Raw genomic sequence first — 20,230 nt, 5'->3', positions numbered from 1 at the left:
GCCTTGGTGCAACGATAGGTGGCCTGCATGGAACAGTATCGGTACAAGGTCGCATATTGGGCTGGAGCCGAAAACACGCATGTTGATGCTCTGTCGAGAGTGACCCATGAGCAGCCTGGACACGACAGGGATTAAGAGCTAGTGGCAGAGGAGATTCCTGGTTTCTGGGACCTCACTAGGTTGATGGTGGCGACGCAGGGACAGATCAGAGGGACGTCTGGGGAACAGGTGCTGGGACGACCTCGGGATGACTGTATAGAAAATTGCAGTTGGTGCGGAAGTTGGGGGGCAAGTGGTGCTCCCAAAGATGTTGATCTGTGTAGTGGCTACAGAGGCCCATGAGAGAGGGGCTCACTTTAGTCCGGAGAAGACATTCCAGTGGTTGCAGAAGCTGGTATATCACCCCCGATTGAAGACTGCAGTAGAGGAGGCCTGTCAATGATGTCGGAGCTGTGAACTAGCCAAACCTCCAGAGCAGCAAACCCCAACACAGACCATCGTGACTTCTGCCCCCTTAGAGTTGTTGATGATCGACTACTTGACCATGGGCCCAGCTCAACTTGGGTATGAACATTGCCTGGTGATGACTGACCACTTCACCAAGTTCGCTGTGGTGACTCCATCTCGGGATCAAACTGCTGAGTCAGAGGCGCAGGCCATCTGCCGAGACTTCATCGGAGTGTACGATTGCCCAAAGAGGACCCATTCTGACCAAGACGCTTTTTTCCAAGGACGAGTGATGGAGGAGTTATATCGTCTGTACCAGATTGAGAAGTCCAGGACAACGTCCTATAATCCTCAGCAGAATGGAGCCTGTGAACGTTTCAATTGGACGCTGATTCATATGCTCCGCACATTGGAGGAATATCTGAAAATACGGTGGCCTGAGTACGTGGCTGGATTGGTCTGGGTGTACAACAACCGAGTGCACAATACAACAGGATACACTCCATATACCCTGCTGTTTGGGCGAAAGGGACCGGAAATCACAGAGCTGAAGTTGGATCTGGAAGAAGACTTCCCACGGATGGGGGTGTCTTCCTGGGTCCGAGAACATCGACATCGACTGCAGACTCTTCACCGGCTGGTGCAGACTAAGTTTCAGGAACTCCAACACCATGAAACGACGCCTATCCGAGGGACAGCTATCAAGGCTGGAGATCGACTGTTTGTCTGAGACAAGCGGCCCCGGGGCAAGTTGGAGCATCGATGGGGAAGAAAACCCTGTATCGGGTGAAACGCTGAGTCGGGTCCGATTGGCCAGTGTATGAAGTTCAACCCAAACGGGAGGAAGGAGCGCCTACCCGAATAATCCACCGTAGCATGTTGCGTCCTTATTTGTCACAGGGTCCTGAAGAAGGAGAGAGAGTGCTGAACACCACCAAAACGCTCACCCCAATGGTTCTCGACTGTGATGAGGAAGAGACACTCTCCTAGTTCTCAGACTTGGATAGTCCACCAGTCCCAGGGAAGTGCATAAGCCTGAAACCCCAGAGATGGCCGATTCATCAGATCAAGATATGCTATTCTACCACTCAATCTGACCTGAACAACGCTGCACGGAATGGATGACAGCTGGAATGCCTCCCACTTATTATGAACAAGATCAGTTTATTTGGCAACAAATTATTCAAGAAATGGATGCGTGTGAACATCTGATGAAGGAACTCTCACCCATGGAATGGCGAGTTAAAGTAGGGTGGGAGTGTAAGGAGGAAGACCGGGCTGCGGGTATCTGCATTATGCCAGGTCCAGAACTGTCGAGGCTGCATCCAGTGTTGCCGGGGGGAAAGAATGAGGGACCGGATGGGTCCCATGACCCGGGGAGAGGGGGCGTGGCTAAGCCGGGCAGTGAGCAGGAAGTGCAAGAAAGTGCTCACAGTTTCCTGCCGGCAGTTAGAGCAGAAAGAGGTGTGCGGTGTACTCTGCAGTAACAGAGGCAGTGCGGAGATGTGCCCAGCAGAGCTGAGGTGAATGCTCCAGTGAGCCAGCGGGGGTTCAGAGAGCCGCGCGCCCGGCCAAGCAGAGTGCAGTACTCGCGCGGAGGAGCGGGTGCCAGGTGTAGGAACCTGAGGTGCGTTCCCCATTGCGCAGAAGCACATATGTGGGACCGCCCGTTGCTGCCAGAAGCTGGACCGTGACTTGTTGGGATCCATCTGATGACACCACGCCAGCCGTTGCTGGTACTCCAACTCCTATCAGACTGTATGTGGATGAGGATCAGAGAAGACTACGATAAGTGAAGTTTAGCTATCAGACTGTTGCGTTAACTATTTACTTCCCTTTATTTCTGTTTATTGTTTATTAACTCCCTGCGAGGAGATCATTTTCATCCTTTTGTGAAAAATTAAAAAATGCTGTATAACTAAATAATATTGTTATACAGCATTGTTCTGCAATCCCTGTGTTACTGCATTTCCGCACCTGCTTACAGAGGGCCGAACCAATAGGCTGAAATTAATCCTGCTCAATATAAATATTAACATATTCATTATAATTACTTATATAGCCTCCTATATGCAATATGAGCCCCAACATAGCCCCAATATACAGTATGAGCCCCCACATAGCCTCCTACATACAGTAGGAGCCCCCACATAGCATTCTACATTCAGTATAAGTCCCCACATAGCCTCCTACATTCAGTGTGAGCCCCCACTAGCCTCCTACATTCAGTATGAGCCTCAAATATACAGTGTGAGCCCAACATACCCTCCATATATGCAGCGTGAGCCCACAAAGCTTTTTATACACAGCATGAGCCACACATAGCCTCCCATGTACATTGTGAGCCCCACATAGCCTATTATATACAGCATGTGCCCACATAGCTTTTGTTATACAGCATGTGCCCCACATAGCCTCTTATATACAGCATGTGTCCCACATAGCCTCTTATATGCAGCACGAGCCCCACAGCCTCCTACATACAGCTTGAGCCCCCACAAAGCCCGCTATATACAGTGTGAGCCTCCACATCACCTTCTATATGAGTCGCCCACCAGGGCAGTGGGGTGCTCAGTACCGGGTCTGGTCGCTCTTAAAGGGGATATCCCGGTGGCTGTGACCCGGTCCATGGCCCTGGGACTCAATTAAAGGGGAGCGGTCTTTTGAGGGGTATTGTGAAAGTCTATTTTCATGACGCCACCTGTGGTTCTCGGTCAGTAGGGACTGTGTTATGATCCGGTGGTAGGATCACCAAACTGACCTGATAGGTAAACCTGAATAGTAGGACAAGCTCCGGGGATGTGGTAACTATACCGACCGCAATCCTGATCCTATCCACACACACTAAAGGCAGCCGTGGAGCGTTACCTAAAAACCTAGACGCCTCTTCACGGCCTGAGAAACTAGATACCCCTAGAGAGAAAGCAAAGCCTCACTTGCCTCAGAGAAATAACCCCCAAAGTTTAGGCAGCCCCCCACAAATAATAACGGTGAGTTAAGGGGAAAATACAAACGTAGGAATGAAAAACAGGTTTAAGCAAATGAGGCCCGCTAACACTAAATAGACAGAAGATAGCAGGGATCTGTGCGGTCGGTACAAAAACTATCAAAAACTATCCACACAGAAAGTACAAGAACCCCCACACCGACTCACGATGTGAGGGGCGCACTCTGCTCCCCAGAGCTACCAGCAAGCGAAAAATCACATATAAGCAAGCTGGACTGAACACATCATATACTGAGAAACATATTCAAGGAAACAATGAGCAAAAAGAACTAGCAAGACTTAGCTTCTCAGAAATAGACAGGTCACCAGGAAAATCCAGGAGAGGTCAGAACCAGTACTGAATACAACGACAGCAGGCCACAAGTAAAGGTCCAGGTGGAATTAAATAGGAACCAGCATAGCAGGAAATGAGGCAGCTCCAGACCCGCAGTATCGCTAAAGGCCACCAGAGGGAGCCCAGACGGAATTCACAACAGTACCCCCCCCTTGAGGAGGGGTCACCGAACCCTCACCAGAGCCCCTAGGCCGATCAGGACGAGCCGAATGAAAGGCACGAACCAAATCGGCCGCATGGACATCAGAGGCGACAACCCAGGAATTATCCTCCTGACCATAGCCCTTCCATTTAACTAAGTACTGAAGCTTCCGTCTCGAAACACGAGAATCCAAGATCTTCTCCACCACATACTCCAATTCTCCCTCGACCAAGACCGGAGCAGGAGGGTCAACAGAAGGAACCACAGGCACCACATATCTCCGCAACAATGACCTATGGAACACATTGTGAATGGCAAATGATGCTGGGAGGTCCAAACGAAATGACACAGGGTTGAGGATTTCCAAAATCTTATAAGGACCGATGAAACGAGGCTTGAACTTAGGAGAGGAAACCTTCATCGGAACATAACGAGAAGACAACCATACCAAATCCCCCACACAGCGACGGCGGTTAGCAAAGCGCTGAGCCTTCTCTTGTGACAACGTCAAATTGTCCACCACGTGGTTCCAAATCTGCTGCAACCTATCCACCACAGAATCCACCCCAGGACAGTCAGAAGGCTGAACCTGACCTGAGGAAAAACGAGGATGAAAACCAGAATTGCAATAAAAGGGCGAAACCAAAGTAGCAGAACTAGCCCGATTATTGAGGGCGAACTCAGCCAATGGCAAAAAAGTCACCCAATCATCCTGATCCGCAGAAACAAAACATCTCAGATAAGTCTCCAAGGTCTGATTAGTTTGCGCGGTTTGGCCATTCGTCTGAGGATGGAAGGCCGATGAAAAAGATAATTCAATGCCCATCTTAGCACAAAAGGACCGCCAAAATCTGGACACAAACTGGGATCCTCTGTCAGACACAATATTCTCAGGAATACCATGCAAACGAACCACATTCTGAAAAAACAATGGAACCAAATCGGAGGAGGAAGGCAGCTTAGGCAAGGGCACCAAATGGACCATTTTAGAAAAACGATCACAAACCACCCAGATAACAGACATCCTCTGAGAGACTGGAAGATCCGAAATAAAATCCATGGAAATATGCGTCCAGGGCCTCTTCGGGACAGGTAAAGGCAAAAGCAATCCACTGGCACGAGAACAGCAAGGCTTGGCCCGAGCACAAATCCCACAGGACTTCACAAAGGAACGCACATCCCGCGACAAGGAAGTCCACCAAAAGGACCTAGCCACCAAATCCCTGGTACCAAAAATCCCAGGATGACCCGCCAACACCGAAGAATGAACCTCGGAAATGACTCTATTGGTCCATCTATCCGGGACAAACAGTCTCTCCGGTGGACAACGGTCAGGTCTATTGGCCTGAAATTCCTGCAGTACCCGTCGTAAATCAGGGGAGATGGCAGACAAAATCACCCCCTCCCTGAGGACACCAGCCGGTTCAGAAACTCCCGGAGAGTCAGGCACAAAGCTCCTAGAAAGAGCATCAGCCTTCACGTTCTTCGAACCCGGAAGGTATGAAACCACGAAATCGAAATGGGAGAAAAACAGCGACCATCGAGCCTGTCTAGGATTTAGCCGTTTAGCAGACTCGAGATAAGTCAAATTCTTGTGATCCGTCAAGACCACCACACGATGTTTGGCTCCCTCAAGCCAATATCGCCACACCTCAAATGCCCATTTCATTGCCAACAACTCCCGATTACCAACATCATAATTCCGCTCGGCAGGCGAAAACTTTCTTGAAAAGAAAGCACATGGCCTCATCACAGAGCCATCAGAGCTTCTCTGTGACAAGACAGCCCCAGCTCCAATCTCAGAAGCATCAACCTCGACTTGGAAGGGCAGAGAGACATCCAGCTGACGCAAGACAGGAGCCGAAGAGAACCGACGTTTGAGCTCCTGAAAGGCCTCCACGGCCGCAGGAGACCAATTCGTCACATCAGAACCCTTCTTGGTCAAATCCGTCAAAGGCTTAACCACACTGGAAAAATTAGTGATGAAGCGACGGTAAAAATGAGCAAAACCCAAGAACTTCTGAAGACTCTTTACCGATGTAGGTTGAGTCCAGTCATAAATAGCCTGGACCTTGACTGGATCCATCTCAATAGTAGAAGGAGAAAAAATAAAGCCCAAAAAGGAAACCTTCTGGACTCCGAAGAGACATTTAGAGCCCTTCACAAACAAGGCATTGGCTCGCAGGACCTGAAATACCATCCTGACCTGCTTCACATGAGATTCCCAATCATCAGAAAAGACCAAAATATCATCTAGGTACACAATCATAAACCTATCCAGATATTCTCGGAAGATATCGTGCATGAAGGACTGGAACACAGAAGGGGCATTAGAAAGCCCAAAAGGCATCACCAAGTACTCAAAATGGCCTTCGGGCGTATTGAATGCTGTTTTCCATTCATCGCCCTGCTTTATACGCACAAGATTATACGCTCCACGAAGATCTATCTTGGTGAACCAACTGGCCCCCCTAATCCGAGCAAACAGATCGGACAACAGTGGCAAAGGATACTGAAATTTGACCGTGCGATAATCTATACAGGGTCTCAGAGAACCATCCTTCTTGGCCACAAAAAAGAACCCCGCACCCAAAGGGGACGAGGACGGGCGAATATGCCCCTTCTCCAAAGACTCCTTGATATAACTCCGCATAGCGGCATGTTCTGGTACAGACAAATTAAAAAGTCATCCCTTAGAGAACTTACTACCAGGAATCAAATTTATGGCGCAATCACAATCCCTATGAGGAGGTAGGGCACTGGACTTGGGCTCATCAAATACATCCTGGTAGTCCGACAAAAATTCAGGGACTTCAGAAGGAGTAGAAGAAGCAATAGACACCAAAGGAGCATCGCCATGAATCCCCTGGCAACCCCAACTTGACACAGACATTGCTTTCCAATCCAGGACTGGATTATGAGCCTGCAGCCATGGCAGACCTAACACGACAACATCATGCAAATTATGTAACACAAGAAAGCGAATCACCTCCTGATGTGCAGGAGTCATGCACATGGTCACTTGAGCCCAGTACTGAGGTTTATTCTTGGCCAATGGCGTGGCATCAATTCCCTTTAGTGGAATAGGGAATTGCAAAGGCTCCAAGATAAAACCACAGCGCCTGGCAAAAGTTCCATCCAAAATCCATCAAATTCAGGGCAGCACCTGAATCCACAAAAGCCATAACTGAGTAGGATGACAGAGAGCAAATCAAAGTAACAGACAAAATGAATTTAGGCTGTACAGTACCAATGGTGACAGACTTAGCGAAGTTTTTTATGCGCTTAGAACAATCTGAGATAACATGAGCAGAATCACCACAGTAAAAGCACAACCCATTCTGACGTCTGTGATTTTGCCGTTCAATTCTGGTCAGAATCCTGTCACATTGCATAGACTCAGGCTTCTGCTCAGAAAATACCGCCAGATGATGCACTGGTTTGCGCTCCCGTAAGCGCCGATCAATCTGAATGGCCAAAGACATTGACTCATTCAGACCCGCAGGCGTGGGGAACCCCACCATAACATCCTTAATGGCTTCAGAAAGACCCTTTCTGAAAATCGCTGCCAGGGCACACTCATTCCATTGAGTGAGCACAGACCATTTCCTAAACATCTGACAGAAAACCTCTGCTTCATCCTGACCCTGGGAGAGAGCCAGCAAAACCTTTTTCTGCTTGGCCTACCAGATTAGGTTCCTCATAAAGCACTCCAAGCGCCAGAAAAAACGCACCCACATTTTGCAATGCAGGATCTCCCGGCACCAGAGAGAATGCCCAATCTTGAGGGTCACCACGCAACAAAGAAATAATAATTTTAACTTGCTGAACCGGATCACCAGAGGAACGAGGTCTCAGAGAAAGAAACAATTTGCAATTATTTTTAAAGTTCAAAAACCTAGATCTGTCTCCGGAGAACAGCTCAGGAATAGGTATCTTAGGCTCTGACATAGGACTGCGGACTACATAATCCTGAATGCCTTGTACCCTAGCAGTGAGATGATCCACACTAGAAGACAGACTCTGAAGGTCCATAGCTGCAGCTGAATTCTGGACCACCCAGAGATTAAGGGGAGGAGAGAGGCTAGACACACTGCAGAGGGAAAAAAAAAAAAATGAACTGAGGATTTCTCTTATCCCTCTTTTGCGATGCATTAACTCTTTACTGGCCTGCTGTACTGTTATGATCTGGTGGTAGGATCACCAAACTGACCTGATAGGTAAACCTGAATAGTAGGACAAGCTCCGGGGATGTGGTAACTATACCGACCGCAATCCTGATCCTATCCACACACACTAAAGGCAGCCGTGGAGCGTTACCTAAAAACCTAGACGCCTCTTCACGGCCTGAGAAACTAGATACCCCTAGAGAGAAAGCAAAGCCTCACTTGCCTCAGAGAAATAACCCCCAAAGTTTAGGCAGCCCCCCACAAATAATAACGGTGAGTTAAGGGGAAAATACAAATGTAGGAATGAAAAACAGGTTTAAGCAAATGAGGCCCGCTAACCAGTACTGAATACAACGACAGCAGGCCACAAGTAAAGGTCGAGGTGGAATTAAATAGGAACCAGCATAGCAGGAATTGAGGCAGCTGAGCCCAGCTCCAGACCCGCAGTATCGCTAAAGGCCACCAGAGGGAGCCCAGACGGAATTCACAACAGGACTGATGACGCTTAAAGGGGTCCTCTGGGGTGATGGTATGGTGGCTGGATGGTGACGCTTCCCACAGGTGAAGTGGGGTCCCCAGGGCTCCCAAGGTATATGGCAGGGATGATGTGTTGCCGGTAAATAACAGAGGACTCAGAGTTGCAGTCTTCACCTGGTTTACTGGAGTTGTAGTAGGCCTCAGTCCAAGGTACCAGCAACAGGTGCAGAAGGAGTCCAGGCAGCCTGTGGTTTACTGGCAAAGTACTCCTTTCTCTCTCCTGTCCTGGGGCAGAACCTGCATGGCAGGTAGCTTGAGCTGTCCTCTTGGGGGTCTTTGACACGATGACTCCAGGCTCTATCTGCTGCTTTGCCTCAGGTATGGTATGGGCAGTATACTTATAGTCCTAATCTAAATAGTCTGACACGTCACTCCTTAGTAGATCAGGTGCTCAGATAAAGGATGCCAACCCCTATATCCAAAGTAATAGAAATCCGGCACTCAAGAAATCATGAAAATGTGTTCATTTATTTTTCATGATCCCAAAAACAATTCATATAATGTTTTGGTCTTTATGACCTTCATCAGACAATAGATGCAGTGACAGTCACTGCATCTATTGTCTGATGAAGGTCATAAAGACCGAAAAGTTATATGAATTGTTTTTGGGATCATAAAAAATAAATGAACAAATTTTCATGATTTCTTGAGTGCCGGATTTCTATTACTTTACTTATAGTCCTATGCCTTCCGGCTCTGCTGTGGACCTTACAGCTATCCACAACATTGGGCTCCCGGTGCCCGTTTACTGCGCTCTGGCTCTTAGGGGCCTAATCGTCACCTCTTTGAGCTCTCAATCTCTCCTCTGCTCCTTTCCTGTCTGCTCCAGACTGAACTGAACTCTCTGGTCTCTCTGGACCAACTGTCTGATTCCTCCTCCAGACCAGGATCCTTGTTCAGGGAAGCTGCCCTAAAACCAGGTTTTGAGCTCCCCCTCCTGGCCTGGATTCAGAAGGTGTTGTGTGTGAGATTACCTGCCAAAGGATCCCTCTTGTCTCCAGGCATAGCACTACCCTCCCCGAGAGGAAGGCAGCACTACTGTGGTACCCGAACTCCTGGGGTGCCATATATATTGTAGATTGTGAGCCCTCGTGGGCAGGGTCCTCTCTCCTCCTGTACCAGTTGTGACTTGTATTGTTCAAGATTATTGTACCTGTTTTTATTATGTATACCCCTCCTCACATGTGAAGCGCCATGGAATAAATGGTGCTATGATAATAAATAATAATAATAATATATACAATGTGAGCCCCACATAGCATCCTTACATACAGTGTGAGCCCCCTCATAGCTTCACTTTATAAAGCGTGAGCCCCATATAGCCTCTTATATACAGCATGTGCCTCACATAGCATCACTATATAATATGAGGCCCCCACATAGCCTCGATATATACAGTGTGAACCACCAATGTATTCACTGTTGTTCTGCAGTCTGATAATGCAGATAGTGATGACAGCGGATGGTGTTGTGAAATTGGATTCTGGGCTCCCCCGGTGGCCACTTGTGGAATTTAACTTGTGTGCATCATCCCCTCTGTTCACCTGCTCCTATCAGGATGTGGGAGTCGCTATATAACCTTGCTCCTCTGTCAGTTTCATGCCGGTCAACAATGTAATCAGTAGCCTTTCTGTGCATGTTCCTGCTACTAGACAACTCCCAGCTAAGTTGGACTTTTGTCCTTGTGTGTTTTTGCATTTTGTTCCTGTTCACAGCTGCTGTTTCGTTACTGTGTCTGGAAAGCTCTTGTGAGCGGAAATTGCCACTCTGGTGTTATGAGTTAATGCTAGAGTCTTAAAGTAATTTCTGGATGGTGTTTTGATAGGATTTTCTGCTGACCATGAAAGTGCCCTTTCTGTCTTCATGCTATCTAGTAAGCGGACCTCGATTTTGCTAAACCTATTTTCATACTACGTTTGTCATTTCATCTAAAATCACCGCCAATATATGTGGGGGCCTCTGTCTGCCTTTTGGGAAAATTTCTCTAGAGGTGAGCCAGGACTGTCTTTTCCTCTGCTAGGATTAGGTAGTTCTCCGGCTGGCGCTGGGCATCTAGGGATAAAAAAACGTAGGCATGCTACCCGGCCACTTCTAGTTGTGCGGCAGGTTTAGGTCATGGTCAGTATAGTTTCCATCTTCCAAGAGCTAGTTCTCATATATGCTGGGCTATGTTCTCTCGCCATTGAGAATCATGACAGTTTGACCGGCCCAAAAAAGGGTTAAATTACTGGCTGAGAAAGGAGAGAAAAAAGAAGTCTGCTACAATTTTTTTTTTTTTTTCCCCTCTAGTTCTGAGTGTGCTCTTAATTGAATCACTTGCTAGTCTGCCTATACTGCAGCCTTCCTCTCTTCCTCTCCTTCTAATCCTTGAATGGCTCTGTGTTCACCTGTTTCAAATGGATCTTCAGAGTGTAGCTACAGGTTTGAATAATCTCGCCACAAAGGTACAAAATTTGCAAGATTTTGTTGTTCATGCACCTATGTCTGAGCCTAGAATTCCTTTGCCTGAATTCTTCTCGGGGAATAGATCTCACTTTCAAAATTTTAAAAATAATTGCAAATTGTTTTTGTCCCTGAAGTCTCGCTCTGCCGGAGACCCTGCACAGCAGGTCAGGATTGTAATTTCCTTGCTCCGGGGCGACCCTCAAGACTGGGCTTTTGCATTGGCACCAGGGGATCCTGCGTTGCTCAATGTGGATGCGTTTTTTCTGGCCTTGGGGTTGCTTTATGAGGAACCTCATTTAGAGCTTCAGGCGGAAAAGGCCTTGATGTCCTTGTCTCAGGGGCAAGATGAAGCTGAAATATACTGCCAAAAATTCCGCAAATGGTCTGTGCTTACTCAGTGGAATGAGTGCGCCCTGGCGGCGATTTTCAGAGAAGGTCTCTCTGATGCCATTAAGGATGTTATGGTGGGGTTCCCTGTGCCTGCGAGTCTGAATGAGTCCATGACGATGGCTATTCAGATCGATAGGCGTCTGCGGGAGCGCAAACCTGTGCACCATTTGGCGGTGTCTACTGAGAAAACGCCAGAAAATATGCAATGTGATAGAATTCTGTCCAGAAGCGAGCGGCAGAATTTTAGACGAAAAAATGGGTTGTGCTTCTATTGTGGTGATTCAACTCATGTTATATCAGCATGCTTTAAGCGTACTAAGAAGCCTGACAAGTCTGTTTCAATTAGCACTTTACAGTCTAAGTTTATTCTATCTGTGACCCTGATTTGTTCTTTGTCATCTATTACCGCGGACGCCTATGTCGACTCTGGCGCTGCTTTGAGTCTTATGGATTGGTCCTTTGCCAAACGCTGTGGGTATGATTTGGAGCCATTGGAGGCTCCGATACCTCTGAAAGGGATTGACTCCACCCCATTGGCTAGTAATAAACCACAATACTGGACACAAGTGACTATGCGTGTTAATCCGGATCACCAGGAGGTTATTCGCTTTCTGGTGCTGTATAATCTACATGATGTTTTGGTGCTGGGATTGCCATGGCTGCAATCTCATAACCCAGTCCTCGACTGGAGAGCTATGTCTGTGTTAAGCTGGGGATGTAAAGGAACTCATGGGGACGTACCTTTGGTTTCCATTTCATCATCTATTCCCTCTGAGATTCCTGAATTCTTGTCTGACTTTCGTGACGTTTTTGAAGAACCCCAGGTTGGTTCACTACCTCCGCACCGGGAGTGCGATTGTGCCATAGACTTGATCCCGGGTAGTAAATACCCTAAGGGTCGTTTATTTAATCTGTCTGTGCCTGAACACGCTGCTATGCGAGAATATATAAAGGAGTCCTTGGAAAAGGGACATATTCGTCCTTCGTCATCTCCCTTAGGAGCCGGTTTTTTCTTTGTGTCTAAGAAAGACGGCTCTTTGAGGCCGTGTATTGATTATCGACTTTTGAATAAAATCACGGTTAAATATCAATATCCGTTACCACTGCTTACTGATTTGTTTGCTCGTATAAAGGGGGCCAAGTGGTTCTCTAAGATTGATCTCCGTGGGGCGTATAATTTGGTGCGAATCAAGCAGGGGGATGAGTGGAAAACCGCATTTAATACGCCCGAGGGCCATTTTGAGTATTTGGTGATGCCTTTTGGTCTTTCAAATGCCCCTTCAGTCTTCCAGTCCTTTATGCATGACATTTTCCGCGATTATTTGGATAAATTTATGATTGTGTATCTGGATGATATTCTGATTTTTTCGGATGACTGGGACTCTCATGTCCAGCAGGTCAGGAGGGTTTTTCAGGTTTTGCGGTCTAATTCCTTGTGTGTGAAGGGTTCTAAGTGTGTTTTTGGGGTTCAGAAGATTTCCTTCTTGGGATACATTTTTTCCCCCTCTTCCATCGAGATGGATCCTGTCAAGGTTCAGGCTATTGGTGATTGGACGCAACCCTCTTCTCTTAAGAGTCTTCAGAAATTTTTGGGCTTTGCTAACTTTTATCGTCGATTTATTGCTGGTTTTTCTGATGTTGTAAAACCATTGACTGATTTGACTAAGAAGGGTGCTGATGTTGCTGATTGGTCCCCTGATGCTGTGGAGGCCTTTCGGGAGCTCAAGCGCCGCTTTTCTTCCGCCCCAGTGTTGCGTCAGCCTGATGTTGCTCTTCCTTTTCAGGTTGAGGTCGACGCTTCTGAAATCGGAGCTGGGGCGGTGTTGTCGCAGAGAAGTTCCGACTGCTCCGTGATGAGACCTTGTGCTTTTTTTTCCCGTAAATTTTCGCCCGCCGAGCGGAATTATGATATTGGGAATCGGGAGCTTTTGGCCATGAAGTGGGCTTTTGAGGAGTGGCGTCACTGGCTTGAGGGGGCCAGACATCAGGTGGTGGTATTGACTGACCACAAAAATTTAATTTACCTTGAGTCTGCCAGGCGCCTGAATCCTAGACAGGAGTTTCCTAGGCAGGAGTTTCAGGCGGATAGACCTGATCGTTGCCCACCTGGTAGACTGTTTGTTCCTGATGATTGGACCAGTAGAGTCATCTCTGAGGTTCATTCTTCTGCGTTGGCAGGTCATCCTCGAATCTTTGGTACCAGGGATTTGGTGGCAAGGTCCTTCTGGTGGCCTTCCCTGTCACGAGATGTGCGAGGCTTTGTGCAGTCTTGTGACGTTTGTGCTCGGGCCAAGCCTTGTTGTTCTCGGGCTAGTGGATTGTTGTTACCCTTGCCTATCCCGAAGAGGCCTTGGACGCACATCTCGATGGATTTTATTTCGGATCTGCCTGTTTCTCAGAAGATGTCTGTCATCTGGGTGGTGTGTGACCGTTTCTCTAAGATGGTCCATCTGGTTCCCTTGCCTAAGTTGCCTTCTTCTTCCGAGTTGGTTCCTCTGTTTTTTCAAAATGTTGTTCGTTTGCATGGTATTCCGGAGAATATCGTTTCTGACAGAGGGACCCAATTCGTGTCTAGATTTTGGCGGGCATTCTGTGCTAGGATGGGCATAGATTTGTCTTTTTCGTCTGCTTTCCATCCTCAGACTAATGGCCAGACCGAGCGGACTAATCAGACCTTGGAGACATATTTGAGGTGTTTTGTGTCTGCGGAGCAGGATGATTGGGTTGCTTTTTTGCCTTTGGCGGAGTTCGCCCTCAATAATCGGGCCAGCTCTGCCACCTTGGTGTCCCCGTTTTTCTGTAATTCGGGGTTTCATCCTCGATTTTCCTCTGGTCAAGTGGAATCTTCGGATTGTCCTGGAGTGGATGCTGTGGTGGAGAGGTTGCATCAGATTTGGAGGCAGGTGGTGGACAATTTGAAGTTGTCCCAGGAGAAGACTCAGCTTTTTGCCAACCGCCGTCGTCGTGTTGGTCCTCGGCTTTGTGTTGGGGACTTGGTGTGGTTGTCTTCTCGTTTTGTCCCTATGAGGGTTTCTTCTCCTAAGTTTAAGCCTCGGTTCATCGGCCCGTACAAGATATTGGAGATTCTTAACCCTGTGTCCTTCCGTTTGGACCTCCCTGCATCCTTTTCTATTCATAATGTTTTTCATCGGTCATTGTTGCGCAGGTATGAGGTACCAGCTGTGCCTTCCGTTGAGCCTCCTGCTCCGGTGTTGGTTGAGGGTGAGTTGGAGTACGTTGTGGAAAAGATCTTGGACTCTCGTGTTTCCAGACGGAAACTCCAGTATCTGGTCAAATGGAAGGGATACGGTCAGGAGGATAATTCTTGGGTCACTGCCTCTGATGTTCATGCCTCCGATCTTGTCCGTGCCTTTCATAGGGCTCATCCTGATCGCCCTGGTGGTTCTGGTGAGGGTTCGGTGCCCCCTCCTTGAGGGGGGGGTACTGTTGTGAAATTGGATTCTGGGCTCCCCCGGTGGCCACTTGTGGAATTTAACTTGTGTGCATCATCCCCTCTGTTCACCTGCTCCTATCAGGATGTGGGAGTCGCTATATAACCTTGCTCCTCTGTCAGTTTCATGCCGGTCAACAATGTAATCAGTAGCCTTTCTGTGCATGTTCCTGCTACTAGACAACTCCCAGCTAAGTTGGACTTTTGTCCTTGTGTGTTTTTGCATTTTGTTCCTGTTCACAGCTGCTGTTTCGTTACTGTGTCTGGAAAGCTCTTGTGAGCGGAAATTGCCACTCTGGTGTTATGAGTTAATGCTAGAGTCTTAAAGTAATTTCTGGATGGTGTTTTGATAGGATTTTCTGCTGACCATGAAAGTGCCATTTCTGTCTTCATGCTATCTAGTAAGCGGACCTCGATTTTGCTAAACCTATTTTCATACTACGTTTGTCATTTCATCTAAAATCACCGCCAATATATGTGGGGGCCTCTGTCTGCCTTTTGGGAAAATTTCTCTAGAGGTGAGCCAGGACTGTCTTTTCCTCTGCTAGGATTAGGTAGTTCTCCGGCTGGCGCTGGGCATCTAGGGATAAAAAAACGTAGGCATGCTACCCGGCCACTTCTAGTTGTGCGGCAGGTTTAGGTCATGGTCAGTATAGTTTCCATCTTCCAAGAGCTAGTTCTCATATATGCTGGGCTATGTTCTCTCGCCATTGAGAATCATGACAGGATGGCAAATGGATGGCAGTCAGGGGAGAGCATGGTGCAGCCACTGGGCCACTGTTTCAGCCTTCAGCTGTCTCAGTTTGTGGGCCGTATTGGATCAGCCAAAGGGCCGGATGTGGCCCGCGGGCCGCAGTTTGCGCAGGTCTGGACTAGAGAGTATTAGAAACTGTGATGTGCTAATTACTGTACATTTTTATGTACAGTACATGGTGCAAAATCTTTTGTTAAAATATTGTTTTTTCTATATCTAAACAACTTACTGTATGTGATAGCAATACTAGTCTAGTTCTGCCTCTGAACAAATCTTTGCCCTTTGAGTTTACCAAGAAAGAGGGGAAAGAAAGACATTTTTCCAACCATGATATTCCTTAAGTGAAGTTGGTGCTGTTATCCTCTTTTAGCTCAGAGTCAATAAAGTAACACTTATATGCCCAAGTGTACTGCTATGCGGAATGAAATGATAGAAGTAACCAAAATGAAAAATCTTCAGAATTGAGGGCATCTTACAGAAAAGAAGCATTAAGAGGGTTATTCGGGACTTTGCTCATTTTTCTCTATAGGGCTAAGAACTTACAGGAAGTTAGTTGCTAACTACCTGCCTGTTCAGCCCGGTGCCCATCTCTGCCGGCTCAGAGTGGTCATGGACCATTCCTGCCGGCACTTCTGTTGCTCCATTTCACCTCACATCAACAGAGCAAAGTTATCTCTTCCTCTCTGATCTGTCGATGGGGAGTCATTGCCGACGTCATGCTGAATGACAGCTGGCTCCCTGCAGTTAGGCAATGGGACTGGGCTGTCAATCAGAACGATGTTGGCGGTGATGCCCCTTGGACAGAGCAAAGAAGAGAAGAGGCTCCTCTGTCAAAGTGTTGTCACCAGAAGCTGCAGAGTTGCTGGCAGGAGTCGTCCATGACTGATCTGAGCCATCAGAGATTGAAGCCAGACAGAAGAAATAGGTAGTTAGGAACTATCTATGTGTAAGTTCGTGGCTACATAGGGAAAAATCAGTAAAGTCGTGGATAACCCCTTAACTTCCACCATATCAAATGGGCGATGAAGGTGAGGTTTAGTTAAGAGATGGAACTTAATGTTCCTGGACTTCTATTGGCGACAGAACAGCAGGGGAGGGCTCTTGCTGTTGTAGGGAGAAGATCCAGATCAGGCATACTTACTCCGTGACGGATCCGGAACTGTCAGGGCTGTCACCCAAGTTGCATGGGGGAAAACATAAGGCCCCGGACTGACCTTTGCACCCAGGTGTAAGGGGCGTGGCTAATTTAAAAGAGCTGCAGTGTGCGGGAAAGCAGTCAGTCAGAGTGGGAACGCACAGCGCGCAGGAGGGCAGTGTCAGGGCTCTTACTGTTGAACCTCCAGACAAAACAGACCACAGTCAGATGTGTCTGCAGCGCCCCAGAGTACTGGTCTTGCAGTAATGTCGCTCTGCCACTAAGAGGAGTGATGTTACGTCTGATTGCACTAAAGGAGTTCACCTGACCAGGTATCACAGTCACACACTACACTTCACACTCTGGCCACCAGGGGGAGCAAAGGGTTCTATGTATTAGGCCACTCCTCACACTCTGGTAAAACTGGGTGTTGGATAGGAAGTTGGAGAGAAGCTGACTGGGTTTTGCCCAGGCAACATCCTGTGAGAGAGGGAGTTCCTGGGAAGATTCAGGGGGGTCTCTGTCAGGGGTGGGATCCTGACAGTGGCCTAGCGAAAAGGACAGATCGTTACGGAGCCGCGCTGTTGTGAATTAGACTTTTTGGCTCCCTCTTGTGGTCACTAGTGGTATGACTCTGGGATTGTCTTTTTTCTGTTTGGCACTCACCTGGGTCGTTAGTCCAGGGGTGTCGCTATATTAACTTCCTGGATCCTTAGTCCAGTGCCTGGCATCGTTGTAATCAGATCCTTCTGTTGCTCCTGTCTGCTGGTCCTGGCTCTTGCAAAATTAAGCTAAGTCTTGCTTCTTTGTTTTTTGAGTTACTTGCTTTGCTACTATTTTTGTCCAGCTTGTACTAAATGTGATTTCTGACCTTGCTGGAAGCTCTAGGGGGCTGGTGTTCTCCCCCCGGCCGTTAGACGGTTCGGGGGTTCTTGAATATCCAGCGTGGATATATTAATAGGGTTTTTGCTGACCATATAAGTCATCTTACTATATTCTGCTATTAGCTAGTGGGCCTCTCTTTGCTAAATACCTAGCTCATTCTTATGTTTGTCTTTTCCTCTTACCTCACCGTTATTATTTGTTGGGGGCTTGTATCCAACTTTTGGGGTCTTTTCTCTGGAGGCAAGAAAGGTCTTTCTTTTCCCTTCTAGGGTTAGTTAGTTCTCCGGCTGGCGCGAGACGTCTAGAACCAACGTAGGCACGTTCCCCAGCTACTTCTATTTGTGGTGCTAGGATTAGATATATGGTCAGCCCAGTTACCACTGCCCTATGAGCTGGTTTTTTGTGTTTGCAGACTTGGTATTGATTCCTGAGACCCTCTGCCATTGGGGTCATAACAGTATGCCAGGCCAACATTGAATGTTTAATGCATTGCAGAAGTGGGATATAAGAAAGGAAATTCTGATTTATTTATTTTTTTCCTCTCTTCCTCCCCTTTACCTCTGAGTGGCTTGAGCTTGCTGCAGACATGAATGTCCAGACCTTGATTACAAGTGTGGACCAGCTTGCTGCTCGTGTGCAAAGCATACAAGATTTTGTTACCAGTAGTCCTATGTCTGAACCTAAAATACCTATTCCTGAACTGTTTTCTGGAGACCGATTTAAGTTTAGGAATTTCAGGGATAATTGTAAATTGTTTCTATCTCTGAGACCCTGTTCATCTGGAGACTCAGTTCAGCAAGTTAAAATTGTTATCTCTTTTTTACGGGGCGACCCTCAGGATTGGGCTTTCTCGCTAGCGCCAGGAGATCCGGCATTGGCAAATATTGATGCGTTTTTTCTGGCGCTCGGATTGCTTTACGAGGAACCCAATCTTGAGGTTCAGGCAGAAAAAGCCTTGCTGGCTATTTCTGAGGGCCAGGATGAAGCTGAAGTGTATTGCCAAAAATTTCGGAAATGGTCCGTGCTTACTCAGTGGAATGAGTGTGCTCTGGCCACAAACTTCAGAAATGGCCTTTCTGAAGCCATTAAGAATGTGATGGTGGGTTTCTCCATTCCTACAAGTCTGAATGATTCCATGGCGCTGGCTATTCAAATTGACCGGCGTTTGCGGGAGCGCAAAACCGCTAATCCTCTGGTGGTGTTGTCTAAACAAACACCTGATTTGATGCAATGTGATAGAATTCAGACCAGAAATGAGCGGAAAAATCATAGACGTCAGAATGGGTTGTGTTTTTACTGTGGTGATTCTACACATGTTATATCAGCATGCTCTAAACGCCTAACAAGGGTTGTTAGTCCCGTCGCTATTGGTAATTTGCAACCTAAATTTATTTTGTCTGTGACTTTAATTTGCTCATTGTCCTCTTACCCTGTTATGGCGTTTGTGGATTCAGGTGCTGCCCTGAGTCTTATGGATCTGTCATTTGCCAAGCGCTGTGGTTTTGTTCTTGAGCCGTTGGTTAATCCTATCCCTCTGAGGGGTATTGATGCTATGCCATTGGCGGAAAATAAACCGCAGTTTTGGACACAGGTAACCATGTGCATGACTCCTGAACATCGGGAGGTGATTCGTTTTCTTGTTCTGCATAAAATGCATGATTTGGTCGTTTTGGGTTTGCCATGGTTACAGACTCATAATCCAGTCTTGGATTGGAAGGCAATGTCTGTGTCAAGTTGGGGCTGTCAGGGTATTCATGGTGATTCCCCGCCGGTGTCTATTGCTTCCTCTACTCCTTCGGAAGTTCCTGAGTATTTGTCTGATTATCAGGATGTGTTCAGCGAGTCCAGGTCCAGTGTTCTGCCTCCTCATAGGGACTGTGACTGTGCCATAGATTTGATTCCAGGTAGCAAATTTCCTAAGGGAAGACTATTTAATCTGTCTGTACCTGAGCATACCGCAATGCGTTCGTATATCAAGGAATCTCTGGAGAAGGGGCATATCCGTCCTTCCTCTTCCCCTCTTGGTGCGGGATTCTTTTTTGTGGCCAAGAAGGACGGATCTTTGAGACCTTGTATTGACTATCGGCTTTTGAATAAAATCACTGTTAAATTTCAGTATCCTTTGCCTCTGTTGTCAGACTTGTTTGCCCGAATTAAAGGTGCCAAGTGGTTTACCAAGATAGATCTTCGTGGTGCGTACAACCTTGTGCGCATTAAGCGAGGAGATGAATGGAAAACCGCGTTTAATACGCCCGAAGGTCATTTTGAGTACTTGGTGATGCCTTTTGGGCTCTCTAATGCTCCTTCAGTGTTTCAGTCCTTTATGCATGATATTTTCCGGAAGTATCTGGATAAATTTATGATCGTTTATCTGGATGATATTCTGTTTTTTTCTGATGACTGGGACTCGCATGTAGAGCAGGTCAGGATGGTGTTTCAGGTTTTGCGTGAGAATGCTTTATTTGTTAAGGGCTCAAAGTGTCTCTTTGGAGTACAGAAGGTTCCCTTTTTGGGGTTTATTTTTTCCCCTTCTG

The sequence above is a fragment of the Ranitomeya variabilis genome, chromosome 1, assembly GCF_051348905.1.
Source record: "Ranitomeya variabilis isolate aRanVar5 chromosome 1, aRanVar5.hap1, whole genome shotgun sequence".
Taxonomy (NCBI): Eukaryota; Metazoa; Chordata; class Amphibia; order Anura; family Dendrobatidae; genus Ranitomeya; species Ranitomeya variabilis.
This window is presented reverse-complemented; position numbering follows the sequence as displayed.